The 17238-nt window shown below is 35.1% G+C and overlaps 1 long non-coding RNA gene across 1 annotated transcript; it reads left to right on the top strand.

The window, feature by feature from the left end:
• The first annotated feature begins 13934 nt into the window (after positions 1 to 13934).
• On the top strand, positions 13935 to 16973 carry LOC118681799 (uncharacterized). The gene is made up of 3 exons (XR_004977541.2): positions 13935 to 14761; positions 14822 to 16757; positions 16823 to 16973. It is a non-coding gene; the product is annotated as an uncharacterized lncRNA (long non-coding RNA).
• The last annotated feature ends 265 nt before the right edge of the window (positions 16974 to 17238 follow it).

Raw genomic sequence — 17238 nt, 5'->3', positions numbered from 1 at the left:
AAAATTAAAGCTGAAACGGATGACTATTTGCAAGAAGATACAGAATTGCAAGGTGTAATTCATGAAGAGTAGTTGAATAAATGTACAATGAGTAGAGAAATAACTACAGGAAGCCCAATCGCAAAAACAGTGAGCAGAGCGGAGCAGTTTCAAGTTGATGTGTGGCTGCTTGCATCGAATATAGAAAAGCGAAAATGGGCAAAGCTCCCGAGCACTTATGATTGTTCCGAAGCTTAGAAGTCCTGAAGTGGTCAACGAGCTGCACAACGGTCCAAATAGAGGGCACTTGAGAATTAAAGGCAGTTAAAGCAAAGGTTTTATTAGGTTGCTTGTCGTCAATCAGTCGGAATACCTATTGCGCGAATTGCCGTGAGTATGGATGATCCATTTCCCACAAATAAATTTTGAAGCAAATGTGTTTTTTTGATCAAGGACTATTTCACCGAATGGCCTGGAGTATACACAATTCTTAATCAAAAGGCTGAACCAGTAGCGGACGTAATTAGCTACAAGTAACCAGATTTGGTGTTCCAATAGAATTGCGTTCTGATCAACAATGGCATCTCGACTCAGCTTTAAGTCAAGCGATGTACCAGAAACTGGGCAATTGAGATATAAGCAAGAAGCTGTAAGCTCGGATAATAAGTAGTAAAGTACTTAAGTTGGAATTATTTAATTATATTATTTAACAATCCAATGATCGAACTCAAGAGTGAGTTATAGGCAGAATATTTATCGAGAAATCTGTTACAATACAATTAATAACGATACTGTGACAGTCATAAATTTCGATGCATTTTAATCGATGCGAACCACCTACACCGTGTAAACGAAGGACAATTTTGACGTCTTAACCGCTAAAACAAGGAATACAATTGTATTTCTTATTAATGAAACTAAAAAGGAGTAGCCAATATAGGGTTCTCTAACGTTGCGGCTATACAAACCCGTAAATAGTAACCAGTAAAGAATACAAAATATTCGAAATGTGGGGTCGGCTTTAGAATAACGTCCCACGCTTTCGGGTATAAAATGGGTATGGGCGGATAGAGGAGATCCTCCAGATCAAGAATATATATAGATATAGCCGAGGGAAACTTATAGTTTTCGAGATATTTAGGTTTAAAGTTGAAAATTTCAATTATTTAAAGTACGTATTTTTGCCATTTAAAATGAATTATACACTTATATTTTTCACTTTTATATCCACTAACACTTGACTAATTCGTTTTTAGAATTTTTTTTATATTAGATGCTGCAAAAATAACTTTATTTCAATAATTAAATCATTCTTCAATTTTATTAATTTTGACGATAACAAAATGGTTGTGAATGTCAAAACATCAGTGTTGCCATACTAATATATTTTGTAAACGAAGAAAAATAAAATAAACAGAGACATTGTATCCTAGATACAGGAAACAACGCAAAAAGAATTTCTGCGCGTAAAAACTTTGGTACACCCCGGTGTTGGATCGACCAGGGTTATTGTTTTAAAGCGCGGCCGAAGGCCGCCAACGCTAAAAGAAGTTCTGCGCGAAAAATATTTTGATACACCCCGGTGTTGGACCGACCAGGGCTATTTTCCTAAAGCGCGGCCGAAGGCCGCCAACGCAAAAAGAAGTTCTGCGCAAAAAAACCTTGATACACCCCGGTGTTGGACCGACCAGGGTTATTTTTTTGAAGCGCGGCCGAAGGCCGCCAACGCAAAAAGGAGTTCTGCGCAAAAAAACCTTGATACACCCCGGTGTTGGACCGACCAGGGTTATTTTCTTAAAGCGCGGCCGAAGGCCGCCAACGCAAAAAGAAGTTCTGCGCGAAAAATATTTTGATACACCCCGGTGTTGGACCGACCAGGGTTACTTTTTTTGAAGCGCGGCCGAAGGCCGCCAACGCAAAAAGAAGTTCTACAAGAAAAAAGTAATATTGTCATAGAGGGTATAACATAATACTTAATATCAATGCTTTGTAATAGTTTATTTCTCTAGGTTTTGGATTCCTGTATTTGGGGTATTATCTGTTTTAATTTCTTTCAGTTCAATTACAAAAGATGTCGATAAGGTAACACTGGTTATTTGAAATTTTGCAACCCTTTTGTTATTGTCAGAATTAATAGAATTTAACAATAATTTAATTATTGAATTAAACTATTTTTGCACTATATAATGTAAAATAAATGTGTACAAACGAATTAGTGAAGTGTTAGTGGATATAAAAGTGGAAAATATAAGTGTATAATTCATTTTAAATCGCGAAAATACGTACTTTAAATAGTTGAAATTTTCAACTTTAAACGTAAATATCTCGAAAACTATAAGTTTCCCGCGGCTATATCTATATATATTCTTGATCTGGAGGATCTCCTCTATCCGCCCATATCCATTTTATCCCCGAAAGCGTGGGACGTTATACTAAAGTTTTCCCGAAATGTGTAGCAATACGTGAAGGACTAATAAAGAATTATTTTAAAAAAAATTTTGGTACATACGAAAGTACATATATATATATTCCTGTGTGGCATTATGTGAAGGACTAATATAGAATTATTTAAAATGTTTTTTGGTACACATGACAGTACAAATACATATATTTCGTACACTATACCTGAAATAGTTTATAGGGACTGACATTTCTTGGCCGCAACATCAGTGTTTATTTTGGTAATTTTTCTATAAACCATTATTTTACTAAAACTTTAAACTGGCATCAGCTTGTTGCTAGAAAATTCGCTTGGCGAATTTTTGGTGTTCGAGGTAGATATTGTGATCATATTCCATTCAACGGTTATTTTAAATAAATATTTTCACAAACGTAGTTTAATTAGCTTGATCAGCTTTTTTTAGTTTAAAATTTGTATGAAATTGTGAAGATGATTTTAGGTATTAAAAAAAAGATCAATATTTTCTACATTCCTAAATCGGTATAGGAAAACTACTCCTTGTCAAAATCTTAGAACCGATTAATTTAACATCTTTCCTACTAAAAAATATGAAAAAGATCTGCGACTATATAATCCAACGACAAATTTAACTAACCTCGAGCGAGGATGTGAGGCAAAGGACGACGTGGTGTTCGCTGCGGGATGCATCGTAAAAGAGGGCGACCGCTTGAGCCGTCGATGGTTTTGTTAATGTGGTTGTGGGATGATATGCAGGTGTGTTGTGTTATCCTGAGTGGTGGTGTACGACGACACGAATGTTGCGTGGCTGCGATGTATGATGTAGATGATGTATCTTTAATGTGGGAGGTATGTTAATATGGAAGGTTTTGAGGGATAAGTTAGCCATCCCGGCCCCCTAGGAGAATATTAGGCTAGCATGCTGACCCCAGTGTCACGGCGGGGTTGCGAACTATGCTGCGATTTCGTACTGGTTAGTTAAAAAGTCTTTAATTTGTTGCCACGTTGGGCATGTTCTTCCCGGTGAGAGCGATTGCTCCCACAAAAAAAACACGATTTTTCTGGTAATGTTGCTGTGTATATATTTACCAGAATGGGGTCGTTATTATAAGTGGGAATGTTTTGTGTCGATAGAACTGATGAACAAATTTGGAATGTGAAATGATGTTTGATAAATTTTTTTTATAATTTTAAGCAAGTTCATTAGTATGCTTATCAACAAGTACTCTTTAATTTTCTTATCTTGATTTAAGAGCTCCCCAAGCCAAAATTGAAATCGTCCTTGAAACTGTCCCTTCAGCAATGTATTGGGTGTATGAAATGTCATTACCCCTTTTTTGTTTTGTGGCACCTTGAGTGTGTAGCTTCTGCAGGTGTACATGGACTTTTATCGTATGAAATCATCTTTTGTTCTTATACCATCTGAGTTATTTCAGATTCTTTTGAGTCTGAGTTCATTTAGAAAGTGAAGAATTAATAAAATAACTTTTCTCAGTGTATGCCAATTATAATGAGTCGATGCTTTGTAAATGGCAATTGAAACTGAAACTCTTTTACGTAAATAAGAGCTTTTTTTCGGATTCATTTAATAAAATACACGTATTAAGTTCTTATGGATACCGTTGCGTATCTACTTGCGATATGTAATTTTTTTGGATTTAATTTTAAAAGTATATTCCGATTTTATTTAATTTAATTATTAAAACTGCACGTTTCTTGTTTGATATTTTTTATGTTTTTTGAAGGTACACCCTAATACGTGGACTTATATGTATGTGACTATATTCTTGTGGAATTGAAACCTCGTTGAAGAGATTAATGCACTTTGTACCTATGTATGCACGAATTGTTTCTGATTTAATATTTTTGGTCTAGTATATAATTTTGTGTTTAGCGCCTGGATCCATATTGGAGCCGCTTACAGTATAACTGATCTCATTACCTTAGCTATTAAAAATCGTCCGCTGGAACTTACACATCCTCTATTTGCCATCACACTTATAGAATTCATTTGCTTTACCCATCGTGTATTTCAAGAGTCCAATATTACACCAAGATACTTCAGCTGTGGCTGTGAAGTATCTAACATTCTCCTATGAGGTGCGATAATTTTTCTTCAATTTTCCTGGAGCTAATGAGCAAGACTTCTGTTTTCTGCTCAGCCAACTCTAGATAGTAGCGTATCATCCGGAGGTCATCTAGATGTTTCGCTACTGCTACCATGAGGTCATCCGCATAGTTGATTAGTTTCACGGATTGTTGTTGATGTATTCTTAGCACCCCGTCGTACATCAGGTTCCATACATATGTATATATTTTTTTCCTCTAAGTATTTATTTTGTGTGTCACTTTACTTTATTCAATTTATATATGTGATTTTGTAACTTCAATGCCCACAATGTATATAACTTTATTTGTATATATATATAAACTTTTGTTTTGTGTAACTGCGCTTTTTGCCTTATTTTTATATATGTTTGTCACTGTTATTTATATATATATATGTATTATTATTTTTATTTTATGTTTTTTTTGCACACTGCACAGCACTTTAGTTATGTTTTTTTGAACACTGCACTGTATTTGTGTTTGTTTTTTGTAAACCGATAGTGCCTTTCTTTAGGGCTCGAAGGACCATAGAAAGACTTTTGTTTGAAATCACTCACCACTTTTTTACAAATGCTGCACAATTATAGGCAGCAGGGATGTTCACTGCCGGATGGATCGCAAAAAGAAGGCGGCCGCTTGAGCCGTCGATGGTTTGGGATTTGCTCTGGAGACGGCAAATAACTATGTCACGCTTTGCATATGAGTAAGTGAAGTCTTGCCCGCTATGAAAAAGTTTTCCATACAAGTATTTGATTTCGATCGTTTAGTTTGTTTGACAGTTTCTTGGGGAGAAAAGGACATGTGCTAAACTTTAGATCGATATCTCAAAAATCGAGGGACTAGCTTGAGTATAAATAGACAGACGGGCTTGGCTAAATTGATTTAGTTCGTCGTGCTGATCATTTAGATATATATTTAATTGGGTCTCCGATATTTCCTTCTGGGTGTTACAAACATCGTGTCATCGACAGCAGTCCATACACAGAATGGTGATTCGAACTATAATTCATGGTCATGCCACATAAGTACTTTGGTGTAGTGTTGATCTTGGACAGACTATAAAGCTTCTACTTTTTAGTAAGAGGGAACTAAATAACATTGTAGGGGTCACCTTTAAAGTGTCACCTTCAGAAACTGGGTAAAGTAGAATAAGCATAGGCTTGCCGAATAGGGCTTAATTGGTCACCACTTGAGCTTGGCTTAGTCATAGTTTTATAGTTTTTCGTTTAACTGCATTTTGTGGGAAGTGCGGTGGTACGATTTTCATCTGAAATACCAACCCCCTCATAGTGATAAGGAACATGTGTATCAAGTTTCATTAGATGTCTCAATGTTTACTCAAGTACGACGGATGAACAGCCGTAACAAACAGAACTATTATGCCCTGGGAACTTTGATCTAAAGTTAATTTTAGCCACTATAAATGTTGTTGCTACTAAATAAATATTAAGTTTACTTATTTCCAATATTCATTTACAGTTTGTATCTTGACGTTAAATAAAGCCTCCTTCTGTGCTTTATTTTTACGAGCACTAGCTTTTCTGCATGGTTCTCATTGAATATATTTTTTGAGGTTTTGTGGATGATGTTATGTATAAACATTGTGGGGAGAATTTCTCCCTTTTTGCATAATTTGGCTAAATAAAGTAATGCAAAGATGCCTGCCGAGTTTCATTACATAAAAAAATTTACATTAGTAGTATATACTAACGATATACCATATGTATATGCATATAAAAAAAAGTAAGTTAGGTATGCTTCAGTAGATATGTTAGGGTTGTTAGCCATTGTATGGCGGCAGTCAAATGCTGTGTTTCGTGATACACCCGCCTTTGTCTGGGTTAAAAAACAAAACACTTTTGATGACATCTTTGAAGATATCTGCATTAAGCTCCTCCTTTTTAATTTCTCTTGGGTTAGTCGAGTAACATTGAATTTGTCGTCATTGACTGAGCCAATTTGTGTTAGGGTTTGTTTTGATGGCTCAACATCTTTTGTATCGTTGTCTGAGTATAGCCGTTTTTGACCCCGTTGGGACGAATGGTGCTTTCCGTTGCTGGATAATATTATTACTGGTACACTAATCAATTTTAATTTACGTACTAAAAAATTAAGGCAGGAGCGTAAGTCGTTAACCGGGGGTTCCTTGGGCATGATCCGCAAGTTACGTAACGGTGAGGTCTATTTTATTTAGGGAGTGATGGCTGTTCGGTGGGGTTCACCACTTTTCGCTTCTTCTGGTGGGAAGGGCTGCCTGCAAATACCGAAGACGCCGAGACAGTTTCTCGTCTTCTGACAGTGGATTAACAGTGCGGGGTACGCTAAATAATAATATGGTGGATGTGGAAAAGATTTGGCATAATACTTTTTTTTTTGACAACGAAGGCATAGAACATAAATTTTACATTGGGAATGTTTCCATTTGCATCATCCGCGAAAACTCACGGTTAATGAACTATAGGCTACTATCTATTATTTTCTATTCTTCTTTTCACTTTTAAACAGTCACGTTTTATAAAATACCCCATCGTCGGTTGACCCTCTGCTACGAACCTTGTTGAATATCCGTTCAGGAAATCCACTGATTTTCGTTAGCACGAGTGTCCAACAAAAGGGTATCCCTCTGTACTTTGATGTTTTCAGTGGACAAGAGTCTTTCAGGGCAGCTTTGCTTTTATATAGAACTCAAAATTTTTAATATACTCATTAATTTAGTCTCATTTCGGAAAAGCTAGTCGGAACTTCGGGCAGTAGAAGTTCCAGTTTGTGTCTATAAAATTTACTGGACCGACGTTTTCCGCCCAGACTGAAACACATATGGTTCAAGAATAAATGATCATCAAAAACCCTTCAATCTGAGATCAGAGGCACAAAAACTTTCGAGGTCAGGTGGAGGTCAAGCAAGTCTTCCCTGTCCGCAGTCACTAAAGTAAGATTTTTTTCCCTTCTACAAATATATAGATTTTTACTCACAAAAAAAAAAATCAAAGAGTCTCTTACTCGAATCTGCGATATGTTGAATGTCGTGGATTTGTCTTAGGATTTAACATAACTCTGGTTTTTCTTCGCACTGCATATAAGCCGAATTCAACTTAAATTCTCTGCCGAGTCAACATCCATCTTTCTCTACCGTATCCACCGCCCTCGAAGTCTGAGAGCCATCTGCTCAGGCGTACGTTGGGAGGATCCTAAGAGCCACCGTCGTGAACACATAACATAACGTAATACATAATAAGCTTGGGAAGCTCATGGTGGCATCCGGTAATCTCCGAAGCAGCCGAAATTAACCGCTTAGATCAGACTTTCCCCTTTGTCGCTTAACCGATGGTTTTGGTGCGTCCGTTCTGGACCTTCAGTATGCTTGCGTCTGTATTGATTTTGTTATTTTGACATTAAACGACTCTGAAGTAGTATAATTGGGTCACAGATAAAATTGTATTGGCTCAAACTTAGTTGGGATAATGTAGGCCTACCACGATTAGCTAGAAGAATAGAAAAGTTCAAATCTGTGAATAATGGAACACCTATAGAAGCAACTATAGTGTAGTGTAGTATTTCTTAATTTACTAAGGCTACTATGTAGAGAGCTGCGACTGATAATGAAAAGAGGCTGAAACTAAATATTTAAAATTTGTGCATTGTTTTATATGTCTTGCAATCGGCGAAGGGTGAGTTTTAGACTTTCATAATTCGAATGAAATCTGTAATTTGTTTAGCCATATCAGTTGAATTCTGATTTTTGCCATGATTATATTGGACTAAGCCACTAAGCTGGGTGGTATGATAAAACTTAGAGCTTGATAAATGCGTTTTTTCTGAATTGGGTTGACAAAAAAGAAGAATAAATTATTGTTTTATAATGCCTGGAGTTTGCATTTTTTCAAGCTTAGAATGATTGAAGGGAATTTTTTCCACAGGCGTATAGCAATCTGGGATCGTTTTGCTATCAATTGAACTTTAAAAATAGTCCACATTCTATTTTTAGAGGTTGAGTTATGAAGAATTACATATTCCATCTGAGTTTTGTCTATTAAGTGAGAAATTAACCTAGAGTTCCTTGCTTCACTTCACATAGTAAAACTAAGGTAAGATATCACTACTAATTAGTATGTCAGAGGTCCGTGAGACACAGGGTTCTTTGCGTTTGAGGGTGAATTATCGGCAAGGCTATTCGGAAACATCTTGTAATTTCTATTTAAAGTATTACAGTGGAGCGTAACGTGATTTAACTAATAATCGTTGGTGTTGCTGAAACCGCCATTTAATATAATCATGGGTATTTTAGTGTTTTAAGCCTCTACAAAAATATCAATTTTTTCCATATCAACATAATTAGCGAGAAATTTAGAGTATTCACGTATCGAATACTGCTTCCGCACGGAGAGCAATCTTTTGTCTTTGAAAGGCGTTGAGAAAAATACAATGAGTTTATGGTTTAGCTCAATTGGGTTTTTCGACACGTTTATATAATTTTTCATCCACATTTTTAACTGTATTTTTTATTTGTAGTGAAACTGTCAATAAGTTGTTATGGTTAAATTATCTGCTCTTCTAAGGCTCAAACTAAATATTGGATAAACTGGTTAACATATTATTACTCGTTCTGCGAATGATTTTTTTAGCCACTTAGGGCAAACTAAAAAGTTGAGCATTCACTTCCATTGTCCAATTTTCATATTTTTCTATGGTGGTATGAAACCATCGTTAGTTAGTTTTTTTTATTATTTCTCTTGCTTCTCATTGGGTTTTCTTAATAGAAGTTTTTCAACATTATTTGAAAATATACAGTACCTGTCCCAAAATGTGTTCCACGTCATGCAATCTTCTTGGTAGCATATGCTTATTTTGCATTATAAATAGAAAGTTGATTTACTTTCATTCTTTAAATTTCTTGTTAAATCGATTGATCTCTTCTTTTTTTTTAGAACTCCAGAATCCTACAGTTTTCACGGTTGCAAACTGTTACTCGATTCAGCCTTCCTATGTACTCCTCCACTAGTAGCAATCTAATCTCATAGGCTGAGATCGCTTTTAGAGCGGTATGGTTATCGCTGAGTATAGCAATACTCTTATTGTGATAGTTGCTTTGGAGATTAATTACTGCACACTGACTTATAGCAAATACTTCTGCTTGAAAGATGCTCGGAACACATCAAATCGGTATTGAAAGCTTCGTATGCGATCCCGCAATGCCTGCTACCTTTGAAGTAGTTAGTTACAAAATGTGACTTTTATAAAAACATTTTCAAAATAATTATGTTTCACTTTATTTTTTTTACTAATTTATAGTTTGTACTTTGTTTTTTAACAATAATTCACATCCACTAATTTTCTGGATAACAAGACGTCGAAAAGCACCTTGCGCGAATGTACGAATGACCCACCTTCATGGTCACGGATGAAAACGAAAAAGGGGCCCATCCCGGTCTGATTCATCCTTTTTTCTCGGTTGGGTGGTGGATAAATGTTGGTTGAAGTGTTGGTGTGTAGTGTGGTTTGTTAATGGTATGATGTGTTGTGGTTCTGTTTGGTGGATCAATCCACCAATTCTATGGATCAAAAGTCGTATGAACATCCCGGGCTCCCCTAGACGAATAAATTGCCTAGAAGCTGCAGCTTACTACGATAAAATCCGTCGGTTATATCTGCCAAGCAGCTCATGCAGTGGTGAGCTCTCTTGAAGATTGTGCACCTCTTTAGGATGTATGTGGGATGGCGTAGGCTCCATCATGGATGCAAATGCTCTTTATACTGCCCCTGTTTGCACCCCTGACTGCTGCAGTGGATGATTGGCAGGGCGGACTCTAGACTCTTTGTGTCCTTGGTGCGGCGATGGGTGGATGGAGCTGATGCTTTAGGCACAGCAATTATAGACCTCATAGTCTTGGGAGTACTGTGGATATCTTTTACGCCCATTTCTATTGGAATAGGAATATATATCAAAAACAGGGTTTGGTTCATAATATGTATTATGTTATTCGTTGTTGGTTTCATGTACCGATTATAAAACAGTAGTATTTCAAGTTAAACGAATTAATTGGTGGTTTTGAGTTTATTTATGCGCTTGATTTATCGGTTTTTCTGCAATCGATTCTTCGGTGTTTGGAAGGAAAAGCAATTTTATTAACAGTCGAGTCAATTTAACTAATGGCCAGTTTGTGTTCGTACATCTACTACTCCTATATGACCATCTCGTCCCCGATGAACCTTTTCAATTGGGCCAGTCGTCATTTGGTTGGAGGAAGGTATCCATTCTGTATGTTGACGCATTCTGATGATTGATTACCTGCCGTTTTCTTTTAATGGGACTCTAAGCTTTTAGTAATAAATAAGAAAAACGGAATTTCTCAGAAATAATAATGGGTTATTCGTTATAACTAAGTTGCTAGTCTTCCATTTGCCCGAATTAATCCCTCAGTGTTCAAAAAATCTATTTAAAAGTGTGCTTCCCTTATCAAGAGGTCGTCTTTCGACTCACTTCGCTTTCTCCCGATTAAAAAAGAAAGTTTGTGTAGAGTATAGTGCTGGCGAGGTGAAGTGGTTTGCATCCTCTTGTCCCAAGATCCGCTGGATTATCTGCACTTGCAACATGTTGCCAAAAAAATGTGAAGAAAGAGAGTTTGTTATCGCACTGAGTCCGGATGTAAATTGTTGCGCTATTGGCCTTTTCAGAAGCATCACAGAAGAATTTAAGATATGGTATTTAACTTGTTAGGAACTTGAACCTACTTTTTTAAACGTATGGACTTTATTTGCTCATCCTATTCAGTGCCATCTTGCTACAGTTCTTGAATGAGGATTTTTGCGTAAATCATTATTGGCGAAAGCCATCCTGCGGGGTCGAAAAGTTTTGCTAGCGAGGAAAGTATTTGGAATTTGGTTATGGCGGACATTGCAGATATTGACTCAATTGAATATGAGAATTGATCTGTTATTGCATTCCATTGAATAATAAGGGTTTTTGTAGTACTGGTCATTTCAAATTTAAGGAAATTTGTATCTAATTAGTCTTCCCTCTTCCTGTTTTTTTTATTATCTCGGGATGATTTGATGTAACTTTCTTTAAATGGAACCCGGCTCAATTTAGTGCTTTGATCACTTGAGATAATGATTCGCACGCTAATGAGAGACTGTGGCTACCTGAGAGAATATCGCCAACGTATGTTTGTGTTTGTAGCACAGAAGTTGCTAAAATCAATTTTGTTTGACAGGCTTTTCCCACTCAATGTAATATCCTAATGGCTAAATGGGTGCGCAATTAATGCCACAGGTAGGTTTTTAAGTTTTTAGTCGCTGGTTGGACTATTATTTGATTTACAGAAGACTAAACGTTGGAAGTCGTGGTCATCTTAATGTACTAAAATTTGCTTATACATTTTCTCTACATCCTCATTAAAAGCATATTTAAATATGCGCCAATTTAGTATTAGCAGCATGAGATCAGGTTGTAATGTTGGCCCTATGTACAAGTATAGTACATCATTGAGTGATTTGGTTGAGCTCGTACACTTTGAGGCATTGAGAACAACTCTTGGCTATAGTTACTGGAAAGATGAGCTTGCATCGCACAACATAACGACTATGTTCGTTTCTTGTTGTTGTGGACTTATAATAGGCTTCGCATGCCTGGTCTTTTTTTGAAGGTTGTGTCATCTGAGGTAATTCTTCTACTTCCCAGAACTTTTTGAGTTTATTGTTTAAATATTCGTTTGAAATATTTTCACCTTGAGTTGTGAAGGAATTAATTTTTTCCGAGACTTAACCACCTAAAATCCATCAAAGATTTTATTTTGGGACAATTTATTAGAGATTTTCTCTATACCTTCAAGAATGATTTGAGGTATTAAGTCACTGACCAATAATATATCGAGTTGTGATGGGGTATGGCAGTTGGAATCTACTAAATTGAGATGTGAGCATTTTTCCCAATGTTTATATTTACTTCATAGCTTGGAAGCAAATTAGTGAGTTGAGTAGAACAATAGCGTGTGCATCTCTTCTTATATCCGCGTTCAGAGAGACTATGGTGATTAGGCAAATTTTATTTGAATTTTGTACAATTCTTTCGCCCATTCGCGAATTTTGAAAACTGGAATTTTTAGCCGATTTTGAACATTTGATGATATAAAGGATATTTGATAGCCTTAATCTATTTATGCTCTTAATTTGAATAAATCTCACTTAAGTTCTATAGAGATGACCGCTGTGGTTAAATGAATTTTGTTTTCATTCTCTGAATGAAGAACTTGAACTTTTTCTGGTTTTAAGCAAAACGGTTTTCCGCAATTTTTTTCGTGATACTAGGGTAGACATCCGGTAGTGTCGCTGCACATATTTTTACTAGAATAAGGTCCCATGATTCTGTGGATATATTTTGTGTTTCTAACACATAAGCAATTAGTCACTAGTATAAGTATAATTTTTGAAATTCTTGGCTGGTTTTTTGTTGAATGCTTCGTAAATTCATTAAAATGGCTATTAGGTTATCTACCAATACTCTTTCATTTTCGTACCTTTCGATCAGTGCATTCCAATCCAGATTAAAATTTTCGTCATTAACGCTACTGCCTGCTTCCCCGTTTGTTTTGTGCCTGTGGTGGTACAGCTTTTGTGCTCGTGAAAGTGTAGGATGGTTTATATACATGACAGTGAACATGTCCCGAAAGGACGGCTATTAATCATAACCTTCGTTGAAAAAATTTGTTTTTATGATTACAGATTTTGTTCTATGAACTCGTTTTTTTTCACACTCGCGCTTAATTTGGATATTTGTTTTTAATATCTGTATATTTCAAAAACGCGAAAAGAAAATCGTAATAAGCAAGAAAGTATGTATATAATTATTTGCATATGTTTGGATATGTTTTAAAATATGTATGTAAGTATGTATGTAATTATTTTATATGAATATTTTTAACGAGAGAATAAGTAAGGAAAATGAGGGGTGAGTTTGATTGTGGTATATATGTATGTAGCGCGGGAAACATGGAAATGTTTAAGAAAATACATATGTATGTGTACATACATAAATTTCGATTATTATTTTATTTTTGTGTTTTTTTCTTTTTGCTTTTGATTATATTATAAGCGATCCTGCTAGTTGCTTTTTTAGCAAAAAAAGGAGGAGCTGGAAAGCTTGCAAGTAGGAATACGTGACTTTGCAAAATTGTGTTTGGAGACACAAAAAGTTTATAGGAAGGTACCGCACTTTTATTTTTATTTATTTATTTTTTTTCAATCGATTCGGTGCATACATAATATCCATATACGAACTGTCTTTTTTTAAACTTAAGAGCAGTTGGGTTTTTCATAAATTACTGTATGCCGAAATACTGATAAAACTGTAAATTGAATATACCTACATACATTTGTGCGTGAGATTTCAAAACTTTACATTTGTTCAAATCTACGTATGTATGTATTTTTTTCGTAACTCCATACAATGACTTTAATTGTTGCGTTTCTTTCTTCTTTTTTTAGGTGACTTTCAAAGAGGCCCGAATACCATTTTGGAATTTTCACCTTGCGTTTGGTGTTATACACACTTGCAATTTTGGGTTCTTCAGAAGTTTTCAAAGTGAACGGACGTGTTTTTTAATTCGCTTTGTGAATGCAATTCCAATTCAAAAGAACATCACGAAAAACAAAACCTAATAAGTGAAATAAATAAACATAAGCGAAGGACGGATAAACCAAAACAAAACAATGTTTGGTCAAGAATAATAACAAATATAAACCAAAAATAAGTGAAAAACAAGTGGGCAACACAAAAAACAATAAACATAATGAGTGCAGCGTAGCTCTTCAACAAGGCCGAAGGTATTCCTTAAATGCATATTTTAATTTCGTGGAGCCAGCAAAAATGACTCCTAACAACAAAAAATCAAATGAAGATAAAGATGAGTGATCGCAGCGATCAGCAGGAGATGAGCCGAAGCTGAGGACACCGTCAGCAGAAGCAGCAATAAACAGCTATCGGGCAACTATAAACTTACAGGTACCAACAAGCATGCACGGACACCGAAGGAAAACCGAATAGATGGTGAGAAGTTAAAAACTGGCAATATATTCAAATTAGTATTGACCGCTACATTAATGCAAAAAGAAAATGTAGCTCCACAAAAACAGCGGTCAATAGCAAAACATTTCAACCCGACACTCCAAGTGCTAAAAATCCTGAAGCTCTAAATGGCAATAGATTTGCTTTACTGAGTAACGACTCAAATGACGTAACGAAGGGTAGCACCACAGTCGGTAATACCAAACCACCTCCTATATATTATAACATTGTTTCTAAAATAAGTACCATTCTAGGCACCAACAATTCTCAAATAGTTCCATTGAAAAAGGGTGATGAAACAAAAAAACAAACGAACACTGAGAAAAGTTTCACAGATATTCTAAAATTCTTGTTAAACAATAACAAGAAATATTATTCCTATCAAGGACCTAGTTGTTTTTATTATTATTTAGGTATAGAGACTTCGGTACATTCTAATCAAATCAATGAAGCTCCTGAAGATCGTGGTTACGACATTAAAACGGTTGTAAATATTTTCACTATAAATAAAGTACCACAACCAATGTTTAAAATTGAGTCGATGCCAAACACTAACCAGTCAATGAAAAATGAAACACATCCGATTTATAATTTAAAATATCTTATACATCGTTGAAGGACCACATAAAAGAAGAGGTCCGGTACAATGCACTAACTGCCAAGAGTATGAACACACCAAATAATATTGCACACTACACAGTGTTTGTGTATTAAGTTAACTAAGTATTTCGCACAACGAAATTACTGAAATCACTGACCGGAGTTCCAAGTCTGACAATGTTAATCATAATGTGGTCCAACGAAGTTATGCTATTGTGGTAAAAGGAATCACTGTACAAATGCAATTTCCCCAAAACCCCAACCAAGTGGAAGCGTTGAAAGGGTGATTCCAAACCTTACTCAATGTACATGTAATGACACAATTTATGTCTACAATGCAAAATATGTTGTGAGATTTAATCAAACCTCAAAACCAAATGTTGCAAACCTTTTTGAGTAAAAAATGAGTGAACTAAATGATTGTGTATGGAATGGCAACGGTGTTAACCATATTACAAATTGGAGATCATTATATTTCTAAATGAAAAAAATATAGATATAATGCTATTATCAGAAACTCATTTAGACTCTATGTTACAAATCACCCTAATGAAAAGGCACATGGTGGAACAGCAGTACTGGTTAGAAATCCATTAAGACATCATGCTTTAGAATCTCATGCAACAGCTCAATTACAAGCTGCAACAATATCTTTAAAACATCGCGTTAGTGACTTCAACCTGATGATTTTTTGGTATCCTAGGGAATAGATTTCTCGCAGGTGGTTATTACATTGCAAAGCATATGTATTGAGGCTCACGTCTAATTTATATGAAAGAAAAATTTCCTCTCGTCTGGGAAAAGATTCAAAAAGCTGCGTATTGTGGATGAAATACAGAACTAAACAATGGCACTAGTTTTTTCGAACTTATTTGAAAATTATAAAAACAAAGGTATAAACCTTTGTAAATTAATTAAATTTGAGATCTCTTGTAGGAAACTTATTTGCACATACAAACAGTCATCTTTTCATCAATATTTTATATGGGTCAACTATTATAAAGTATATACCTTGTATTTCCAATACATATTTTGTAACAATAAAAACAATATTACATAACCAAAACTAAACATAACTTGAAGGTACGGTGTTTATGTTAGATTAGTTAGGCAAAACGTCGTTCACGAAGAGTTCAACCAAAATATATGTTTTTTAATTATCTTGTAATGAAATTAGATCATTTATAACGCATTACAAATTTATTTTGAGATAGAGTTCTCCCGCAATAAGAGTAGTAAATCGCTACAAGGAACGAGCCGATTTTTCGCAAGCACTGATATATTATTTTTAATAACAATTGATAATTTAAAACAATGAATCGACCTATTTACTTATGTACATATATTTTTTTGACAAAAAATTTAACTTTGAACAAAACATTTAAATTTTGTAGAAGTGAAAAGTTTTAGCACGGGAACAACGAAACTGTGTAGATAAGCTTTTTGATATGTCGCAGCTGTTTTGAAAATGTTCAAGAAGCAGGCTTCAAGACGACATATGCCGATCAGAAAATTTCGCTGTCGTGCAGTCGTGTCGTTTCGTCGTCTCTGTGTTCAGAGCATGAACTTAGACAGATATCACTTTAATAAGTAAGGCAGCTGACCGATATAATTAGTTTTCATGCACAGTATTTAACAAAATAATTTTTCTTAAGATAAAAACAATAGGGGAATATCTGGACCGACGAGGCTAAAGTAATTGTTCAAATATCTTTGAACATGCATTATCAAACTAAGATAGGCTAAACTTAAGTAAAGTGAAATTAAAAGGAACTAAATAAAATAAAATGTTTAATTGAACTTGAATTGAATGTATTATTTAATAAATTGTTTCTACATATATATGTATATTTGCCTAAAATAAAAAGTTGTTTCCTTCGGCAAACGCGTGCAACAATAAAGATTAAAAAATGTATATAGAACATCTTAACGAGATGCATTCATATGTAGCATGTGATTACAGGAATTGTAACTAAATGGGTACATATAAAAATATATTTGAAAAGAAACTCGTTTCACATATCACATAAAATACATAACACACACACGCACATGTATTAAGTTGTACAAT

The sequence above is a fragment of the Bactrocera oleae genome, chromosome 3 (assembly GCF_042242935.1).
Source record: "Bactrocera oleae isolate idBacOlea1 chromosome 3, idBacOlea1, whole genome shotgun sequence".
In the NCBI taxonomy this organism is placed as follows: Eukaryota; Metazoa; Arthropoda; class Insecta; order Diptera; family Tephritidae; genus Bactrocera; species Bactrocera oleae.
The sequence above is the reverse complement of the archived record's forward strand: the minus strand, read 5'-3'. Positions and strand labels throughout refer to the sequence as shown.